Below are 19,828 nucleotides of genomic sequence, written 5' to 3'. Positions count from 1 at the left end.
AGAGTCACACACTGCTTGAAAATGCTTGTTGGAAGTCATTTTTCAGTAGCAATTTCCCCTGAAGGTATTACCATAGGGAAGGCCGCCACACTCACAGGTAAATTCAAAAGTACTTCCAAAGGTCTGTTCTATCACGTTTTCTCAGTAGGAGATATCCATTCAACATAAGTCTGTATAGAAAATTCGTGGATACTGTGGGGAAACATCCTATGTTTGAACCTGGATACCAGACTTTGGTGTTAAAATATGCATTGGCCCTAAAACAGTGCAGCTGAGAAACTGCTTGAAATTCCATCTGAGTGCTGTTTTTTTACTTCTGACAATGCTATGTTTGGTTCACCCTGTGGGATTTCTGAAGCACGTGGATGTCTCGCAACTCCTAGCCACAGGCTCCTTTCCAGTGGAATGACACCTCGTCTATGTGACCACCGCATTTCACTTAGCACTCTCTGACACACTCCCTCAGCATCCTTTCTTAAGGGCCGACATGGTATGACCTAAGAATGTATTTAGAAGTCTCAGAAAGTGCAGCAAGACACACTGCCCTGACTCTGGAAGTTAGGTCCTCTGAGCAGGCCTGAGCTCTCACGTTCTTAGAAGCTGAACAGTTCCTGCTATAAAAAAACACATTCTCTGTTGATGACTTTCCTTCATCAAAGGAACACACAATGCTTGAAAACGTTTGCTTGGAGTTCATTTTTCAGTCACAATTTCCCCTGAGAGTGTGACGGTAGGGAAGGCCCCCCAGTCACAAAAAAGGAAAGCAAGCATCCAAATGCCTGTTCCATTATGCTTTATCCATTAGAGAGGTCCAGTGAACCCAGGTCTATCTGGAAAATTTTTGATCCTGTGGGGACACATCCTGAGTGTGAACCAAAATTCACCCTCTTCTCTCAGTTGGCAATAAAACGGTTTGGCATAGCAACTGCCTGAAAATCCATCCAATATCTGTTTTCTTATTTCTGACAGCGACAGATTTGGTCCACCCCATGTAATTCCTGAAGCAAGCAGTCCGCTCGCCACTCCTATCTGGTGGTCCATTTCCCGTGAAATGTCACATAATGTATTAGCACCACATGGCACCCAGCTCTCTCAGACACACTCCCCATAGCCTTTTCCCTCATTGGCAGTCCTGGTATGACCTAGGAATGTGTTTACAAGGCTCAGAGATTGCATGGAAATACATGCCTTGACTCAGGATGTTAGGTCATCTGGGCAAGACTGGAGGTCTCACGTCTTACAATCTAGACAGTTCCTAATAGATAGAGGCCTGAAAACACACTCTCTGTTGATGCCTTTCCTTCCTTGAAGGGTCATAGCGTTCCCAACATTTTAGGGCCAACCTAGAGGAAAATGAGAATTTTCCCACCAAGGTCCATTATCCAAGTTCACACTTAGGATGTGTCCCCGCAGTACTGAAGAATTTTCAAGACAGATGTAGGCTCACTGGATCTCTCCTACAGAGAAACGTGATGGAACAGACATATGGATAATGTTTTGCCTTTTCCCATGAGTGTGGTGGACTTCCTTATGGTCAAACCGTCAGGGGAAATTACTACTGAAAAATGACTTCCAGTCAAGCCTTTTCCAGCAGTATGTGACTCTCAGCACACAGAATGCTGGGAAAGCTATGTTCCTTCGAGGAAGGAAAGGCATCAACAGAGAGTGTGTTTTCAGACCTCTATCAGGATCTATCTATATTCTAAGATGTGAGATCTCCAGACTTGTCCAGAGAACCCATCTTCCAGAGTCTGGGCAGTGTTTCCCTGCAAATTCTGAGCTTTGTAAACACATTCCAAGATCACACGGGAATGCCCATGATGAAACAGGCTATGGAAGAATCTGTGTGCTGTGTGTTGTTCTGTCCTTACCAAATGAGCTGACATTCCACTGGAAATGGGCCAGGGACTAGGAGTTATGAACCGCCTGTGGCTTCAGAAATCCAAAAGGGTGGAGCAAAGCTATCATTGTCAGAAGTAAGAAAACAGGTATTAAATGAACTTTCAAGCAGTTGTTAGACTGCACCATTTTAAGTCCAATGGAGAGAATAATGCAAATTTTGCCACCAATCTTCCGCTATCAAGATTTACATTCAGGATGTGTCCCTGCAGTATTGAAGAATTTTCCAGATGGGCTTAGGCTCACTATATCTCACCTACAGTGCAAACGTGATGGAACAGACATTTGGATGTGATTTCCCTTTTACTGTGTTTGTGGGGCCTTCCCTCCAGTCACATCTTCAGGGGAAATTCTTAGTGATAAATAACCTGCAAGCAAGTGTTTTCAAGCAGTGTATGACACTCAGGAAGTAGAATGCTGGGAAAACAATGTTCCTTCAAGGAAAGAAAGGCATCAGCAGAGAGTGAATTTTCAGTCCTTTATCTATCAAGAATTGTCTAGATTCTAAGATATGAGACCTCCAGCCTTGCCCTGAGGAACTAATTTGCAGAGTCAGGGCAGTGTGTTTCCCTTCACTAACCCAGGCTTTTGACCACATTCCTACATTATCCCAGAACTGCCCATGAGGAGACAGGCTGCAGGAATGTGCTGAGCCTGCTGGGTGCCATATGTTGTTACCTGACATTTCATAGGAAATAGGCCATCAGTAGGACTTGCGAGCCGCCTTCCTGCTTCTGAAATCCCAAAGGTGGGTCAAAAGTGATCACTGTTAGAAGTTAAAAAAAAAAAAAAAAAAAAGAGCAATTGTATGGATTTTCAAGCAGTTGCTAGGCCCCACTGCTTTAGGGCCTACCTAGAGAAAAATGTTAATTTTGCCATCAAAGTCTGATATCCAGGTTTACACTCTGGATGGAATTCCGCAGTATTCTAGAAATTTCCAGACTGACCTAGGCTCACTGGCTCTCTCCTTCAGAGAGAATGTGATGAAACTGGCATTTGGATGTTGGTTTGCCTTTCCCTGTGAGTGTGGGGGCCTTCCATATGGTTACACTGTCAGGGGAAATTACTATGGCAAAATGACTCCAAGCAAGCATTTTGAAGCAGTGAGTGACTCTTAACACACAGAATGGTGGGAAAGCCATGTTTCTTTAGGAAGGAAAGGCTTCAACAGAGAGTGAATTTTCAGGCCTCTATGATCATTAACTGTCTAGATTCTAAGATGTGAGACCTTCAGGCTTGCCCAGAGGACCTAAGTTCCAGAGTCAGGGCAGGAGGTTTCCCAGCACTTTTTGTGCATTATAAACATATTCCTAGATGATACCAGGACTGCTCATGAGGAAACAGGCTGCGGGAATGTGTCTGAGTGTCCTGGGTGCCATACCGTGCTTACTGAGATGAGGTGACATTCCACTGGAACTGGGTAAATGGGTAGTAGTGGAGAGCCACCTGCTTGCTTCAGAAATCTCAAATGGTGAACCAAAGCTATCACTGTCAGAAGTAAAATAACAATTGTTTGGATTTTCAAGCAGTTGCTAGGCAGCACTCTTTTATGGCCAAGTGAGAGAAAACTTCAAATTTTGCCAACAAGGTCCCGTATCCAGGTTCACACGCAGGATGTAGCCCCACCATATCCATGAATTTTCCAGACAGACCTAGGCTTACTGTATTGCTCCTACATGGAAAATGTGATGGAACTGATGTCTGGATGTTGGTTTGCCTTTGTCTGTGATTTTTGATGACTTCCCTGTCGTCACATAATCAAGGGAAATTGCTACTGAAAAATGAGCTTCAAGCAAGCATTTTCAAGCTGTTTGTGACTCTCAGTATGCAGAAGATTGGGAAAGCTATGTTCCTTCGAGGAAGGAAAGTCATCAACATAAAGTGTGTTTTCAGGCCTGTATCTGTCAGGAACTCTAGATTTTAAGATGTGAAACCTCAAGGCTTGCCCATAGGACCAAACTTCCAGAGTCAGGGCAGTGTCTTTCCCCGCACTTTTCAAGCCTTGCAAATGCACTCCTAGATCATTCCGAGACTGCTCATGAGGAAGCAGGCTGCAGGGATGTGTCTGAGAGTGCTGGGTGCCATACTATCCTTACCTAGATGAGGTGACATTCTACTGGAAATGGTCCAGTCTTAGGAGTGGAGAAATGCCTGCTTGCTTGAGAAATCCCAATGGTTGGACTGATAACAATTGGATGGATTTTCAAGCAATTGCTAGGCAGCAGCATTTTAGGGCCAACCAAGAGAAAAGTGTGAATTTGGCCATCAAGGTCCGGTATCCACTGTCAGATTCAGGAGGTGTCTCTGCTGTAGCCACTCATATTTCACAAAGACCTAGGCTCACTGGTCACTCTTATGGAGAAAATGTGATGGAACAGATGTTTGGATCTTGGATTGCCTTACTCTGTGAGTATGGGGGACATCCTTACTGTCACAGCATCATGGGAAATTGCTACTGAAAAATTACCTGCAAGCAAGCATTTCCAAGCAGTGTGTGACTCTCAGCACACAGACTACTGGGAAAGTACTGTTCCTTCGAGAAAGGAAAGGCATCAACAGGGAGTGTGTTTTCAGGCCTTTATCTATGAAGAACTGTATTGATTCTAACAAAAGAGACCTCTAGCCTTCCCAGAGGACTGAACTTCCAGAATCAGGGCAATGTCTTCCCTGCCCTTTAAATGCTTTGTAAATGTATTCCTATGTCACACCAGGACTGCCCATGAGGAAACAGACTGTGGGAGTGTGTCTCAGTATACAGAGGGGCCATTATGTGCTTACTTAGATAAGGTGACATTCCACTGGAAGTTGGCCCATGACTAGGAGTGGTGATCTGCTTGCTTGCTTCAGAAATCCCAAAGGGTGAACCAAAGCTATTGCTGTTCAAAGCAAGAAAACAGCAATTGGATGGATTTTCAAGCAGTTGCTAGGCCGCACAGTTTTAGGACCAACCAGGAGAAAAATGTGAATTGTGCCACCAGTTCTGGTATCTGGATTCACACTTAGGATGTGGTCCCACAGTATACATGATTTTCCAGACAGACCTATGTTCTCTGGATCACTCCTAGAGACAAAATGTGATGCAACAGAAGTTTGGATGTTGGTTTGCCTTTCCCAGTGAGTGTGGGGGCCTTCCCTAAGGTTATACTGTCAGAGGAAATTGCTACTGAAAAATGACCTCCAAAGAGTGTTTTCAAGCAGTGTGTGACTCTCAGCACAGAGAATGCAGGGAAAAGTATGTTTCTTCAAGAAAGGAAAGACATCAACAGAGAGTATATTATCAGGCCTATATCTATTAGGAACTGTCTAGAATCTAACATTGACTTCCAGGGTGGCCCAGGGGACCTAACTACCAGAGTCAAGGCACTGTTTTTCCTACACTTTCCAAGCCTCCCAAAAACATCCCTAGGTCATACTGGGACTGCCCATGAGGAAACAGGCTGTAGGAGAGTGTCTGAGAGTGTATGGTGCCATACTGTGTTTACCTAGATGAAGTGACATTCCCCTGGAAATGGGCCAGAGGCTAGGAGTGGTGAGCTGCCTGCTTGATTCAGAAATTCCAAAGGATGGGCCAAAGCTATCATTGTCAGAAGGAAGAAAACAGCAATTGGATGGATTTCCAAGCAGTTACAAGGCCTCAGAATTTTACCCAATCAAGAGGAAAATGTTATTTTTGCCCCCCAAATCCAGTATCCATGTTCAGACTCAGGATGTCTCCGTGCAGTATCCATGAAGTTTCCAGACGGAACTAGTCTCAGAGGATTGCTCCTACTGAGAAAATGTGATGGAACAGACGTTTGGATGTTAATTTGTCTTTCTCTATGAGTGGGAGGAGGGGGGCATCCCCATGGTCACACCATGAGGGGAAAGTGTTACTGAAAAATGACCTCCATGCAAGCATATTCAAGTCGTGTATGGCTCTCTGCACACAAAATGCTTGGAAAGTTATGTTCCTTTGAGACAATAAATGCACCAACAGAGAGTGTGTTTTCAGCCCTCTATCTATCAGGAACTGTCTATATTCTAAGACGTGAGACTTTCAGTCTTGCTCAGAGAACCTAACACCCAGAGTCAGGGCAGTGTGTTTCCATTAACTTTTTGAGCCTTGTAAACATATTCCAGGTATATACTAGGACTGCTTCTGAAGAAACGATGCACGAATGCATCTGAGAGTGTTGGGTGGCATACTGTGCTTACCTGCATGAGGTGCCATTACAATGGAAATTGGCCAGTGGCTGGAGTGGCGAGCAACCTGCTTGCTTCAGAAATTCCAAAGGGTGGACAAATCTATCAATGGAGTATTACTCAGCCATTAAAAAGAATACATTTGAACCAGTTCTAATGAGGTGGATGGAACTGGAGCCTATTATACAGAGTGAAGTAAGCCAGAAAGAAAAACACCAATACAGTATACTAACACATATATATGGAATTTGGAAAGATGGTAATGACAACCCTGTATTCAAGACAGCAAAGGAGACATAGGTGTATAGAACAGTCTTTTGGACTCTGTGGGAGAGGGAGGGGGGGATGATTTTGGAGAATGGCATTAAAACATGTATAATATCATATAAGAAATGAATCGCCAGTCCAGGCTTGATGCAGGATACAGGAAGCTTGGGGCTGATGCATTGGGATGACCCAGAGGGATGGTATGGGGAGGGAGGTGGGAGGGGGGTTCAGAATGGGGAACACATGTACACCCGTGCTGGATGCATGTTGATGTATGACAAAACCAATACAATATTGTGAAGTAAAAATAATAATAATAATAAAATTTAAAAAAAAAAGTAAGAAAACAGCAATTGGGTGGATTTTCAAGGATTTGCTATGCTGCACCATTTTAGGACCAATGTGGTCCTAAAATGAGTGTGGGAGATAAAAATGAGAATTTTGTCACCAAGTTCATATATACAAGTTCACACTCATGTGTCCCTGCAATATCCATGAATTTTCCAGACAGACCTAGGCTCACTTGATTGCATCTAAAGGTAAAACGTGATGGAACACATGTTTGGATGTTGGTTTGCCTTTCCCCGTGAGTGTGGGAGCCTTCTCTACCATTGCACCGTCAGGGGAATTTGCTACTGAACAATGACCTACAAGCGTTTTCAAGCACTGTGTGACTCTCAGCACACAGAATGCTGGGAAAGCTGTGTTCCTTCGAAGAACGAAAGGCATCCATAAGGAGTGTAATTTTAGGCCTCTATCAGGAACTGTCTAGAACCCAAGGCATGAAACTTCAAGGTTTCCCAGGGTCCTAACTTCCATAGTTAGGGCACTGTGTTTCCCTGCACTTTCCAAGGCTTTTAAACACATTCCTTATTCAAACTGGGACTGCCCTGAGGAAACAGGATGCAGGAGTGTGTCTGAGAGTGCTGGGTGCCATACAGTGCTTAAGTAGATGAGGTGACATTCCACTGGAAATGGGCCAGCAGATAGGAGTGGCGAGCCACCTGCTTGCTTCAGAAATCCCAAAGGTTTGACCAAAGTTATCACTCATTATTAAGAAGAGAGCAATTGGATGGATTTTCAGGCAATTGCTGAGGCTGCACTCTTTTAGTTCCAACCAACAGAAAATGCTAATTTTGCCAACAAGTTCAAGAATGCAGATTCACACTCAGTATGTGTCCTGGCAGTATCCAAGAATTTTCCAGACAGACAGAGGATTGCTGGATCTCTCCTACAGAGAAAACTTTATAGAACAGACATTTGGTTGTTTGTTTTCTTTTTCCTGTGAGTTTGGGGCCCTTCCCTACAGTAACAATTTCCCATTGTTACTGAAAATTGTTACTGAAAAATCACCTTCAAGCAAGGATTTTCAGCCAGTGTGTTACTCTCATCACACAGAAATCTGGAAAAACTATGCTACTTTAATGCATGAAAGGCATAAAAGAGGGTGTTTTTCAGGCATCTATCTATCAGGAACTATCTAAAGTCTAAGATTTGAGAACTCCAGGTTTGCACAGAGGCCCTAGTTTCCAAAGTCATAGCCAGTATGTTTCAATGCACTTTCAGAGCCTTTTGAACACATTGCTGGCTCATATTGGGTCTGACCCTGAGGAAACAGGCTGTGAAATTATCTAAGAATGCTGAGATCCATACTGTTGTTACCTAGATTATTTGACATTTTAATGGAAATGATCCTGCCCAATGGGGTTGCAAGCCACCTGCTTGTGTCAGAAATCTGAAAGGACCTACTGATGTCTTAAGTAGGAAAATATCAATTGGATGGATTATCAGGCGGCTGCCAGCCCACACTCTGTTAGTGCCAACAGGGAGAAAATGCTAATTTTGCCAAGAAGGTCAAATATTCAGGTTCACAGTCAGCGTGTTTCCCTGCAGTATCCAAGAAATTTCCAGAGAGACCTGGGACCACTGGATCCTTCTGACAGAGAAAACTTGATGGAAGAGACATTTTGATGTTTGCTTGCTTTTCCCTGTGTGGGTGCCTTCCCTACTGTAACACACGTGAGGGGAAATTTTTACTTAAAAAATTACCTCCAGGCAAGGATTTCCATGTAGTGGGTTACTCTCAGCAAACAGAATTCTGGGATACCTATGTTTGTTCGTTGAATGAGTGGCAATAAATAGGGTGATTTTCAGGCACCTCTCTTCCAGTGACTGCTGTCTAGATTCTAAGATGTGAGAACACCACGTTTCCACAGAAGGCCTAAATTCCAGAGACACAGCCAGTAAGTTTCCCTGCACTTTCCATGGTTCCTGAGCACAGTACTCTATCTTACTGGGACTCCCCATGAGAAAAGAGCCTGGAGGAGTGTGTCTGACACAACTGAGTTCCACACCATATGTAAGTAGTTTAATTGGCATTCCAATGGAAACGATCTTGCCACAGAGTTGCACACTGCCTGCTTGCTTCAGAAATTCCTGTGTTTTGACCAAAAGTATTGGTGTCATGAGTGGGAAAAGAGCAGTTGTACTGATTTTCAAGGAGCTGCTAAGCCCCAGCCTACTATAGCCAACACAGAGAAAATTCTAATTTGCCAGCAAGGTCCAGTCCAGGTTCACACTGAACATGTGTCCAAGCACTATCCAAGGATTTTCCAGACAGACTTAGGATCAGTGGATCCCTCCTACAGGGGACTTCACGAAACAGATGTTTCTACATTTGTTTACTTTTCTCTGTCAGTGTGGGGGCATTTCCCATGGTAAGACAGGGGAGGGGAAATTGTTACTTCAAAATGACCTCCAGGCAAGAATTTCCAAGCAGTCTGTCACTTTCAGCAAACATAATGCTGTGAAATCTGTTTCTTTGATGAATGAAAGGCAAAAAAAAAAAAAAAAAAAGTGTATTTCAGACATCTATCAGAAACTGTCTAGATTCTAAAATGTTAAAACTCCAGGTTTTCATAGAGCACCTAGTTCCCAGAGTCATAGCTAGCATGTTTCCATGCATTTCTGATACTAGCAAACCCATTCCTAGGTCATCCTGGGACTGCCCATGAAGAAACAGGCTATAGGAGTGTGTCTGAGAGTGCTGAGTGCCATCTAATCTGGTTACCAAATGAGTTTACCTGCCATTGGAAATGAGCCAGTGGCAAGGAATTGAAGTCCCATGTTTGCTGCAGAAATCCCAAAGGTCTGACCAAAGATATTGCTGTCACAAGTAAGAAAACAGCAATTGGATGGATCTTCAGGCAGTTGCTATTCTGCACCATTTTAGGACCAACTGAAAGAAAATGCTGATTTTTAGCCAACAAGGTCCAGGATCCAGCTTCACACTCTGTGTGTGTCTGTGCAGTATCCAGGCATTTTCCAGAAAGACCTAGGATCACTGGATTTCTCCTACAGAGAAAACCTGATGGAACAAACATTTGGATGTTAGTTTGCTTTTCCCTGTGAGTGTAGGTCTGTCCCGACTGTAACACAGTCAGGGGAAATTCTTACTGAAAAATGAATCCAAGCAAGCATTTTAAAGCAGTGAGTTACTCTCAGCACACAGAATGCTGGGAAATCTATGTTCCTTTGATGAAAGTAAAACATAAACGCAGAGTGTTTTTCAGGCATCTGTCCATCAGGAACTGTCTAGATTGTAAGATGTCAGAATTCCAGGTTTGCATAGAGACCCTAATTTCCAGAGTCATAGCCAGTGTATTTCCCTGTACTTTCTGAGCCTTTTGAATACAGTCCTAGCTCATATTGGATCTGTCCCTGAGGAAACAGGCTTAGGAAATTATCTAAAAGTGCTGAGTGCCATAATGTTGTTACCTTGATTAGTTGACAATCTATTGGAAATGCTCCTGCCACAAGGAGTTGCAAGTTGCCTGTTTGCATCAGAAATAGAAATAATTTGACCAAACCTATTTATGTCATAAGTAGGAAATTATCGATTGGATGGATTCTCAGGTAGCTGTCAGCCCACACCCTTTTAGTGCCAACAGAGAGAAAGTGTGAGTTTTACCAACAAGGTTCAATATCCAGGTTCACACTCAGTATGTGTCCCCTCAGTGTCCAAGACTTTTCCAAACAGACCTAGGATCACTGAATCTCTCCTACAGAGAAAAGTTGATGGAACTTTTACTCTGAGGCAGGGTCAGCCTTGATGAGGTGAGTCCTTCCCCAAGGCCATGGCTGGGAGGCCTCACACCACGGCCACAGAAGTGGAGCCCAGAACCAAGGTCACCTGTGAATCTGACTGAGCCCCCTTTGCAACTATTGCCAAAAGTGTCTGATTATCACTAATGAGCTTCCTGACTCCCTACCAGGCAAAGATGCCCACTCCAGTAAGCACCCTATGGTGGCCCACCCAATCACCTAACATCAACCTTCCAGCAGGAATTTTCTTTTTCTTGAAACTACATACATTGGCTCTTAACCCAGGACATCTGTTGACTTCCCTAGTCTGTCAGGGGGTTGGCCCGCTGAGCTCACAGTGCCCAATTTATCTCTGCTCCTTGTTCTTGATAAAACTCACTCCCTTCTGAAATGCTCTATGTCTGGAAATTCTTTTCCAACTTGTGCTCAAACGTCCTCAACAAGTCTTCCATCACCAGGGCCACTTTCCTGGATCACACTCACCACTTGCTTGTCCACTCCAAGCTCAGAGCAGAAAGGGCCTCCTCAGCCTGGTCCTTCCCTCTCACTTCCTGTGCTGGTCACCCGGAGCTCCCACCATGCCTGGGCAGGTTTTCTTCTGTGTCCTAGAGAGGCCTCTGTGATGTCAGGTGGAAGAAACAAGAGGTACCCATGTGGTCACACTCCAGCACAGCAACCAATACCCACCTACTGATCTCTTCAGGGGGTGGGCCTGGGGGTGTTTCAGGGGACATCCCACAGCATGTCCTTGTTCTCATCTAATCCAAGTACCGCCCACATGAGAGTCGCTAAGCTACTCTGTGATGACTGCACAGAGAGAATACTTGTTCACTCACACCTCCCAGGAGCATGGGGTTCTTATGGGCAGGCACCTCCCAGGATATGGGGCTCACATGGGCAATTATCCCACAGGGCTCAGCACCCAGGAACTGTCCACAAAGCCCTCATTGCAGAGCATCCCCATCCCCTCTGTTGGACAGATCTGACCTTGAGCCCCTCAGAGCAGGACCTGAGGTAACATACAGCAGCTTCAGGACAGGTCTGTGACCTTGGGCTTCACTGGTTGTGGCCTCCTTCCAGCAGGTTTTCTAGAGGCTTCCACAGCACCTGGGCACTGAGCCTGTCTCCACCCACCACACATCTGCTCCCTGACCCCTGGGTCCCTCTCATTAGAAGAAGGCCTTCCTGAAATTCTCTCCCACTTATGTGTCAGATAAAAATATTAGAAAACAAGTCAGAGCAGCAGCCCCATATTCATCCTCACCCACAGGATCCACACCTGTTCCTGGAACCTTGGCCAGCACAATGAGGCCCATTTTCTGAAACCACAAGTCCATATGGGCAATGATTGGCTGACCTGACTGGCCCAACCTTTGGATGTGTGCCTGGGTTGAAGTCTATATAAACCCCCTCAAGTGCCTGCAGCTGTATTTGATGTTGTCTTTCTGCTTAGATATTGCAGGGCTGGTTTGGTGAGAGAGAGTGAGGGGCCATGGTGTTTCAGGGGATTGGGTCTGTGTGGGGTTCTGCTGGACCTTCTGCAGGAGGTGCTAGGCTGTCACTTGCTTAGGATGGGCTGTGTTACCTGCTCCTGCTGTTAGAAATCTTCTCAGGAAGAGATGAAGAAGCAAGAAAACAGACAGTGGGAGCAGGACAGGAGGGGTAACTTAGGTAGGAAAATGGAAAGCTTCCAGAAGATCACCCAGGCCACGACCATCCTGCCTGACCTACAGGAGCCAACTCAGTAAGCGTGGTGTCACTGGAGTGGCTCCAAACACTTTTCTCCAGTCTGTGAGGTCTTTTCATGTATTCAAGTGTTTTACCTGTGAAGGGTGAATGAGGTTCAGGAATGGCTGGCCTGCAGGTCAGCCAGCGTTTACTTAGAGATGACTCCATGGGGTCTCCCAGCTTCCCACTTAGAACCCTCCTTGGGAGGGGAGGGGGTGGGGTGTGTGGAAGGGCTGCTGGATACACATGAGTAAGTCCCCACCCTTGACCATCTTCAGAATTGCTCATCCCTGAAGAAAGCGTCCTAATTGGGCTTTCACCTGTGCAACTGGTGGCTTCTTAATTAGCAATGTGAACAGTGATATTAAATGTCCTCTGTGAGGACTGAGATGTTATACCACATGTACTGGTGTAAGAACCTGGGGAGGTGTGTGCAGCCAGTACCCCTAGGGACAGGCTTCAGACTTGACCCCTCAACATTCTGGAGTCCAGACCTGCTTTAGCATTTCTGAGGGTCCAGTGATGACTTTAAGGGTTCTGTAATCCACCCTCCATCTGCTTTAGTGAGACCCACACTTCTAGGATCCTACAGAGCAGGGTCTGTGTGGCTGCTCTGTGGATTCTCTAACAAATGATCACAAGCTGGGTGGGTTAAAGCAACAGGAGTTCATCCTCCCCCAGTCCTGGAGACCAGACATCTGAGATCAAGGTGGTGCAGGGCTGAAGTCCCTTCAGAGGCTTCAGGATAGGATCTTTCCTGACTTTTCCATGTTCAGAGCCTCCAGGGGTCCCTGTGCTTGTGCACCTCCCCCCCCCGCCTCATATCTCTGCCTCTGCCTTTAAGAAGCTTCTCCTGTGTGTCCTCTTTAGTCTCTTCTAGGGATTCTGTCAGTTGGATTAAAGTTCTCCCTAACCATAGATGACCTTACCTTGCTATCCTTAACTACATCTACAAAGTGCCTTTTCCCAGATATAGCCCTGTTCTGGGGGGACACATCTTTGGTGCCACCATTCACCCCATTCTCTGTGTATCAAATAACCCTCATTTTAGGAGATTACCACAGGCCCATATAGACGGGTGCAGACAGTGGCCACACACGTGGAGTCTGGAGAGAATGAGGCCCTTGGAGTCACCTGAAATGGATGAAGGCCTGGCTTCATCAGGTGAGGGAATCACAGGGAGGAGAGGGGCATGGTCTTGTTTAGACTTCAAAAAGACTGCATTGGGGTGGGATGTGAGATGCACTGTGGGGGCAGGGAGCCTCATCAGGGCCTGATGGAGGGGTTAGGGTTGGGCCAGGGCCATGAGTGTAGAGGGGACTTAGTGTGAGGGTTGGCCATACACCCAGGAGGAGAGGCTCACAATCACTGGGGCACAAGTAACTGGGAACCTGGGAGGCCTCCGTGTTCCTGAACCTGAAGAGGAAACGTTAAAATTTTACATCACCTCCTGCTCCTTCTGCCTCTGTAACTCAGCTTGCTCCTTGCAAAGTCTGGATCATGTAGGTCACACAGTGTCAGAAAATGGGGACACACAATACTTGGAGCTGGAGCTTGTCTCCTTGCCCTTGTCCTGACCTCTGCAAACCTGCTTGATCATGCCCGTCATGATAATGCAGAGCCCGCCTCCCTGACACTCCCCCCACCCCAAGGGGAACTCCCTGCTCTGCTGGAGCACCTGGCTGTTGGTGGCCACTGACAGCACTTTGGTCTCCTCAGGACCTGCTAGGGCTTCAGCTTTGGGACAGTGTGAGGTTCAATTCAGGCAGATGGAATCTGGTCTCCTCAGAACCCACTGGGGCTTCAGTTTTGGGGCATTGTGGGGTTCAGTTCAGGCTGATGGAATCTGATTTCCTCAGGACCTGATGGGGGTTTAGCTTCAGGACATTGTGGGGTTCAATTCAGGATGACAGGAGATGGGTCACCACAGGATCCATTGTGTTTTGGCTTTGGGGCATTGTGGGGTTCAGTTCAGGCTGATGGAATCTAGTCTCCTCAGAATCCACTGGGGCTTCAATTTGGGAGCATTGTGGGGTTCAACTCAGGCAGATGGAAGTCTTGCCTCCTCAGGATCCACTTGGGCTTCAGTTTTCGGGCATTGGGTTCAGTTGAAGCTGACAGGACTCTGATCTCAGAACCCGCTGGTGCTTCAGCTTTGGGACATTGTGGGGTTCAGTTGAGTCTGATGGGAGTTTAGTTTCCTCAAGGCCTGCAAGGACGTGGTGCTGCTGAAGGAAAAAGTGAGGAAAATTGGGAAGAAGCTGTGTGTGGCTGTTGCTGAAAGTCTGTCTTAAGAGGACCCAGGACTGTTAGGGTTTGATGCGGAAAGTTGTGGGATTTTAGTCAGCTTTTGTCTGTGGTATAAGATGGTGTCCTGTATTGTTCCTTGGTGTGTGGTTTCCATTTTTTCCAGCACGGTTTATTGGTGGGGGCAGGGGGCTGTCATTTCCTGCATGTATGTTCTTAGTTCCTTTCTTGTAAATTAACTACCATGCACCTGTAGATTTACTTCTGAGCTCTCTTGTCTCTGTGTCTACTTCTGTGCCAATTCCACATGTCTTCTGGTGACTTTAGGTCCATACTCTAGATTGAAGTCAGGGATAGACATACCACCAGCCTGTTCTGCCTTCTCAGGGTCCCTTTGGCTCTTCTGGTTCCTTTGTGGCTCCACACAGATGTGAAGGTTGCTTTTGTTTCTGTGAAAAATGTCATTGAAATGTTGTCAGTGATTGCATGAATGTGTATGTTTCTTTGGTTAGAATGGATATTTTAATGGTATTTTCACCCATAAGCATGGGATATCTTTTTACTTGTGTCCACTCAGTTTCTTTGATTATTGTCTTGTAGTTTTTAGCTTGCAGGTCTTTCAAGTCCTTGGTTATATTTCTAGTTTTTTTTTTTTTTTTGGTGTGGGGGAGTGCAATCATAAAAGGGATTATTTTCTTAAATTCTCTTTCTGATAGTTCATTATTAGTGTAGAGAATCATAAATGATCTTGCAGTTCTATTGACTTTCTTTCTTTTTTTTTTTTTTTTTTTGCCCTGCAGCTCAGCATGTTGGATCTTAGTTCCCTGACCAAGGATCAAATCCGTACCCCCTGCAGTGGAAGTGCAGAGTCTTAACCACTGGACTACCAGGCAAGTCCATGAATTCACTTTTTAGTTCTGACAGTTGCTTTGGTGTAGTGTTATGTGGAAAACTAGAATTAACATCTCATAGTTTCAGTTCCATCTGGGTCATCCACAGCACTCAGGGCATGGAGTCAACTAATATACTCTTCCTATGGTGCCTTTTTAATACCATGTGGACTGCTGCTGCTGCTGCTAAGTCGCTTCAGTCATGTCTGACTCTTTGCGACCCCATAGATGGTAGCCCACCAGGCTCTCCCGTCCCTAAGATTCTCCAGGCAATAACACTGGAGTGGGTTGCCATTTCCTTCTCCAATGCATGAAAGTGAAAAGTGAAAGTGAAGTCGCTCAGTCGTGTCCAACCCTCAGCGACCCCATGGACTGCAGCCTTCCAGGCTCCTCCATCCATGGGATTTTCTAGGCAAGAGTACTGGAGTGGGGTGCCATTGCCTTCTCTGCCATGTGAACTAGTACATGGCAATTAGCATCAGTACTTTAGTTGAATTTGGTTTGATTAATTCTTGGCCTCTATTGCAATGTTTGATGTCATCTCTGATTTTCTGTCATGTGACTTACATGGTTGTACTGAAAAGTAATTTACTTTCTAATAAAATTTCAAATGTTTCAACTTTAAATAGTGGTACAAAGTTTTCTACATTCACACCAAATACTGCAGTGTGTTTTACCCAAAACATGGTCACTTTCCTGGGGAACAAGTCCATAACCCCAAAATGGGGGATAATTATGGTTTCCACCTTACAATCCTATCCATAGGACCAATTCAACTTCCATCAGCTGCCCAAGCTTTGTGCAAATGTCTTTCTTCATTCTAAAGCAGTTCTCTTTTTCTGGAAACATTACTGGGGCTTTCCCTCGTACTAAAAACCTTCATGGATTTAAAGTGACAAGATGACTATGATCTGGGTGGCTTTTTTCTGTGTGTTTTCTTTCACTGAGTATGTTTTCAGTGCTTTTCCATGTTGTAACGTGTCATTTTTTTTCATTGTGCTTACAAACATATGACAACATTTATTATTTGAGTCATTTTAAGTATGCACTTCTATAGCATTAACTGCACTCACATTGTTGTAAAAATTTTCCCACCATTCATCTCCAGAATCTTTTCCTTTTCCTGAAGTGACACTGTAACCATTAAACACTCACAACCTCCAATCATTGGCCCTCTTATTCTACTTGGAATTTGTCTTGTATGGATATCTCATACTAGTGGAATCATAGAACATTTCTCCTTCCGTGTTGGCTTGTTTCACTTTGCATAATGACTTGAAGTCTCACCTACATTATAGCATGTATGAAAGTTACCTTGTTTTAAAATATTGAATCATATTCTATTGTATATATACTACATTATGCTTATCCAGTCATCTGTTGAACACTTGTGTGGCTTCCACCTTTTGGTTACTATGACTAATGCTGCTATGAATATGGGGTTTGAATGTCTGTTCCAGTTTTTGGTTTTAAATATTTTGGGTGTATAACTTGGATCAGAATTGATGGATTATATATTAACTCTGTGTTTAAGTTTCTGAGAAGCCCCCTACTGTTTTCTGCAGCTGTGGCATTATTTTACTATATTTCTTTATATGGCAGAGTAATGCATCTTATGGATGGATCTACCCTATTTGCCCTTCCATTCACCTGTTGGTGGACATTTTCATTGTTTTTAACTTGAGCTCTCAAGAACACTGCTGCTGTAAATATCAGTGTACAAGTATATATTTGAACACCTCTTTTAAATTCTTTGGATGTATATCTAGGAGTGGAGTTTTCGAAACAGGATAATTCAGTTCAGTCACTCAGTCATGTCCGACTCTTTCTGACCCCATGAAGTGCAGCACACCAGGCTTCCCTATCCATCACCAACTCTTGGAGTTTGCTCAAACTCATGTCCATCGAGTTGGTGATGCTATCCAACAATCTCATCCTCTGTTACCCCTTCTGCTCCTGCCTTCAATCTTTCCCAGCATCAGGGTCTTTTCCAAAGAGTCAGTTCTTCACATCAGGTGGCCAAAGTATTGGAGTTTCAGCTTCAGTATCAGTCCTTCCAATGAATATTCAGGGCTGATTTCCCTTAGGATTGACTGGTTGGATCTCCTTGCAGTCCAAGGGATTCTCAAGGGTCTTCTCCAACACCACAGTTCAAAAGCATCACTTCTTCAGCACTCAGTTTTCTTTGTAGTCCAGCTCTAACATCCATACATGACTACTGTAACAACCAAAGCTTTGAATACATGGACTTTTGTTGGTAATGTCTCTGCTTTTTAATATGCTGTCTAGGTTGGTCATAACTTTTCTTCCAAGGAACAGGCATCTTTTAATTTCATGGCTGCAGTCACCATCTTCAGTAATTTTGGAGCCCCCCCCCCCCCCCAAATAAAGTCTGTCACCATTTCCATTGTTTTCCAATCTATTTGCCATGAAGTGATGGGACTGGATGCCATGATCTTAGTTTTCTGAATACTGAGTTTTAAGCCAACTTTTTCACTCTCCTCTTTCACTTTCATCAAGAGCGTCTTTAGTTCTTTTTTGCTTTCTGCCATAAGAGTGGTGTCATCTGTGTATATGAAATAATTGATATTTCTTCTGGCAATCTTGATTCCAGCTTGTGCTTCATCCAGCCCCGGGATTTCACATGATGTACTCTGCATATAAGTTAAGTAAGCAGGGTGACAATATACAGCCTTGTTGTACTCCTTTCCCAATTTGGAACCAGTCCGTTGTTCCATGTCTGGTTCTAACTGTTGCTTCTTCACCTGCATACAGATTTCTCAGGAGGCAGGTAAGGTGGTCTGGTATTCCCATCTCTTTCAGAATTTTCCACAGTTTGTGGTGATCCACACAGTCAAAGGCTTTGACATTGTTAATTAAGCAGAAATAGATGTTTTTCTGGATGTTTTTCTCTCTTGCTTTTTTGATGATCCAACGGATGTTGGCTATTTGATCTCTGGTTCCTCTGTCCTTTCTAAATCCAGCTTGAACATCTAGAAATTCACGGTTCATGTACTGTTGAAACCTGGCTTGGAGAATTTTGATCATTACTTTGTTAACATGTGAGATGAGTGCAACTGTGCCATAGTTGGAACATTCTTTGGCATTGCCTTTCTTGGGGATTGGAATGAAAACTGACCTTTTCCAGTCCTGTGGCCACTGCTGAGTGAAATGATAATTACATTTTTATGTTTTTGAGAAACTGCTCATTTTGCACACATTGATTGCACCATTTTACATCTCCACAAGTAAAGTTTTGAGTTCCAATTTTGTACATTTTTGCCAACATTTGTCATTTGTCTTTATTGTTGATTTTCTCCATGTCCATCCTGGGTGCCTTATTAAGGAGGAAGTCATAATGCAGGACCCACATCTGAGGAGAGGGGAGTTAGCTTTACATACTTGATGGACAGCTGAGTCTGTGTCCATTATTTAGAATCTTTCTGTGTGGAGATTTTTATTCAACACTACTCATAAAACATATATATATATATATATATATATATATATATATATATTTATTTATTTATTTTACCAGTTTGGACACCTGAAAATTATTTTAAACTTTTGGGAGCTTCCCTGGTGGCTCAGCCTGTAAAAACATCTGCTCGCAATGCAGGAGATCCAGGTTTGATCCCTGGGTGGGGAAGATCCCCTGGAGAAGGAAATGGCAACACACTCCAGTACTCTTGCCTGGAAAATTTCATGGATGGAGAAGCCTCATAGGCTTACAGTCCATGGGGTCACAAAGAGTCAGACACGACTGAGCAACTTCACTTTCCCTTTCTTTTGGCTATAATCCAGCCAATTAGACTCCTTAGATCAATCTTGCTTTGGCTATTGAGAACTTTTTCCATGCTCTCCTGCTTTTATTTTACATAATTCATCTTTTATGTTTTTTTTTGGTTCTTCTTTCTCATATTTTAATATGCTGCTTTACATATTTACTATCTCAGTCCTAGTATCAGCCACATGCTCAAACTCTTCCAGAAAGTTGCAGAGGAAGGTAAACTTCCAAACTCATTCTATGAGGCCACCATCATCCTAATACCAAAACCTGACAAAGATCCCACAAAAAAAGAAAACTACAGGCCAATATCACTGACTAACATAGATGCAAAAATCCTTAACAAAATTCTAGCAATCAGAATCCAACAACACATTAAAAAGATCATACACCATGACCAAGTGGGCTTTATCCCAGGGATGCAAGGATTCTTCAATATCCGCAAGTCAATCAATGTAATACACCACATTAACAAATTGAAAAATAAAAACCATATGATTATCTCAATAGATGCAGAGAAAGCCTTTGACAAATTTCAACATCCATTTATGATCCAGAAAGCAGGAATAGAAGGAACATACCTCAACATAATAAAAGCTATATATAACAAACCCACAGCAAACATTATCCTCAATGGTGAAAAATTGAAAGCATTCCCTCTAAAGTCAGGAACAAGACAAGGGTGCCCACTTTCACCATTACTATTCAACATAGTTTTGGAAGT

General features: G+C 44.0%; 2 long non-coding RNA genes across 7 annotated transcripts in view; one reads left to right on the top strand and one right to left on the bottom strand.

The window, feature by feature from the left end:
* The window catches only part of LOC147352880 (uncharacterized), a 65,137-nt gene extending 52,728 nt beyond the window's left edge, over positions 1-12,409 (bottom strand). For 2 of the 6 annotated variants that reach the window (XR_015145214.1, XR_015145209.1), the window contains exons 1-2: positions 11,440-11,559; positions 10,936-11,069 (exon numbers count right to left, since the gene is read on the bottom strand). This is a non-coding gene — a long non-coding RNA (uncharacterized LOC147352880). Of the gene's footprint in view, positions 1-10,935; positions 11,070-11,439; positions 11,600-11,716; positions 11,856-12,275 lie in introns of those variants that run through there. The other 4 variants (XR_015145213.1, XR_015145212.1, XR_015145211.1 and 1 more) reach the window with 4 other exon arrangements.
* On the top strand, positions 11,819-15,569 carry LOC147352879 (uncharacterized). Its single transcript, XR_015145215.1, has 3 exons — positions 11,819-12,196; positions 13,232-13,344; positions 15,228-15,569. It is a non-coding gene; the product is annotated as an uncharacterized LOC147352879 (long non-coding RNA).
* The last annotated feature ends 4,259 nt before the right edge of the window (positions 15,570-19,828 follow it).

Source organism: Bos grunniens, chromosome 18 (assembly GCF_055505025.1).
Source record: "Bos grunniens cultivar Pamir isolate PY7600 chromosome 18, Bosgru_T2T1.0, whole genome shotgun sequence".
Classification (NCBI taxonomy): domain Eukaryota; kingdom Metazoa; phylum Chordata; class Mammalia; order Artiodactyla; family Bovidae; genus Bos; species Bos grunniens.
The sequence above is the reverse complement of the archived record's forward strand: the minus strand, read 5'-3'. Positions and strand labels throughout refer to the sequence as shown.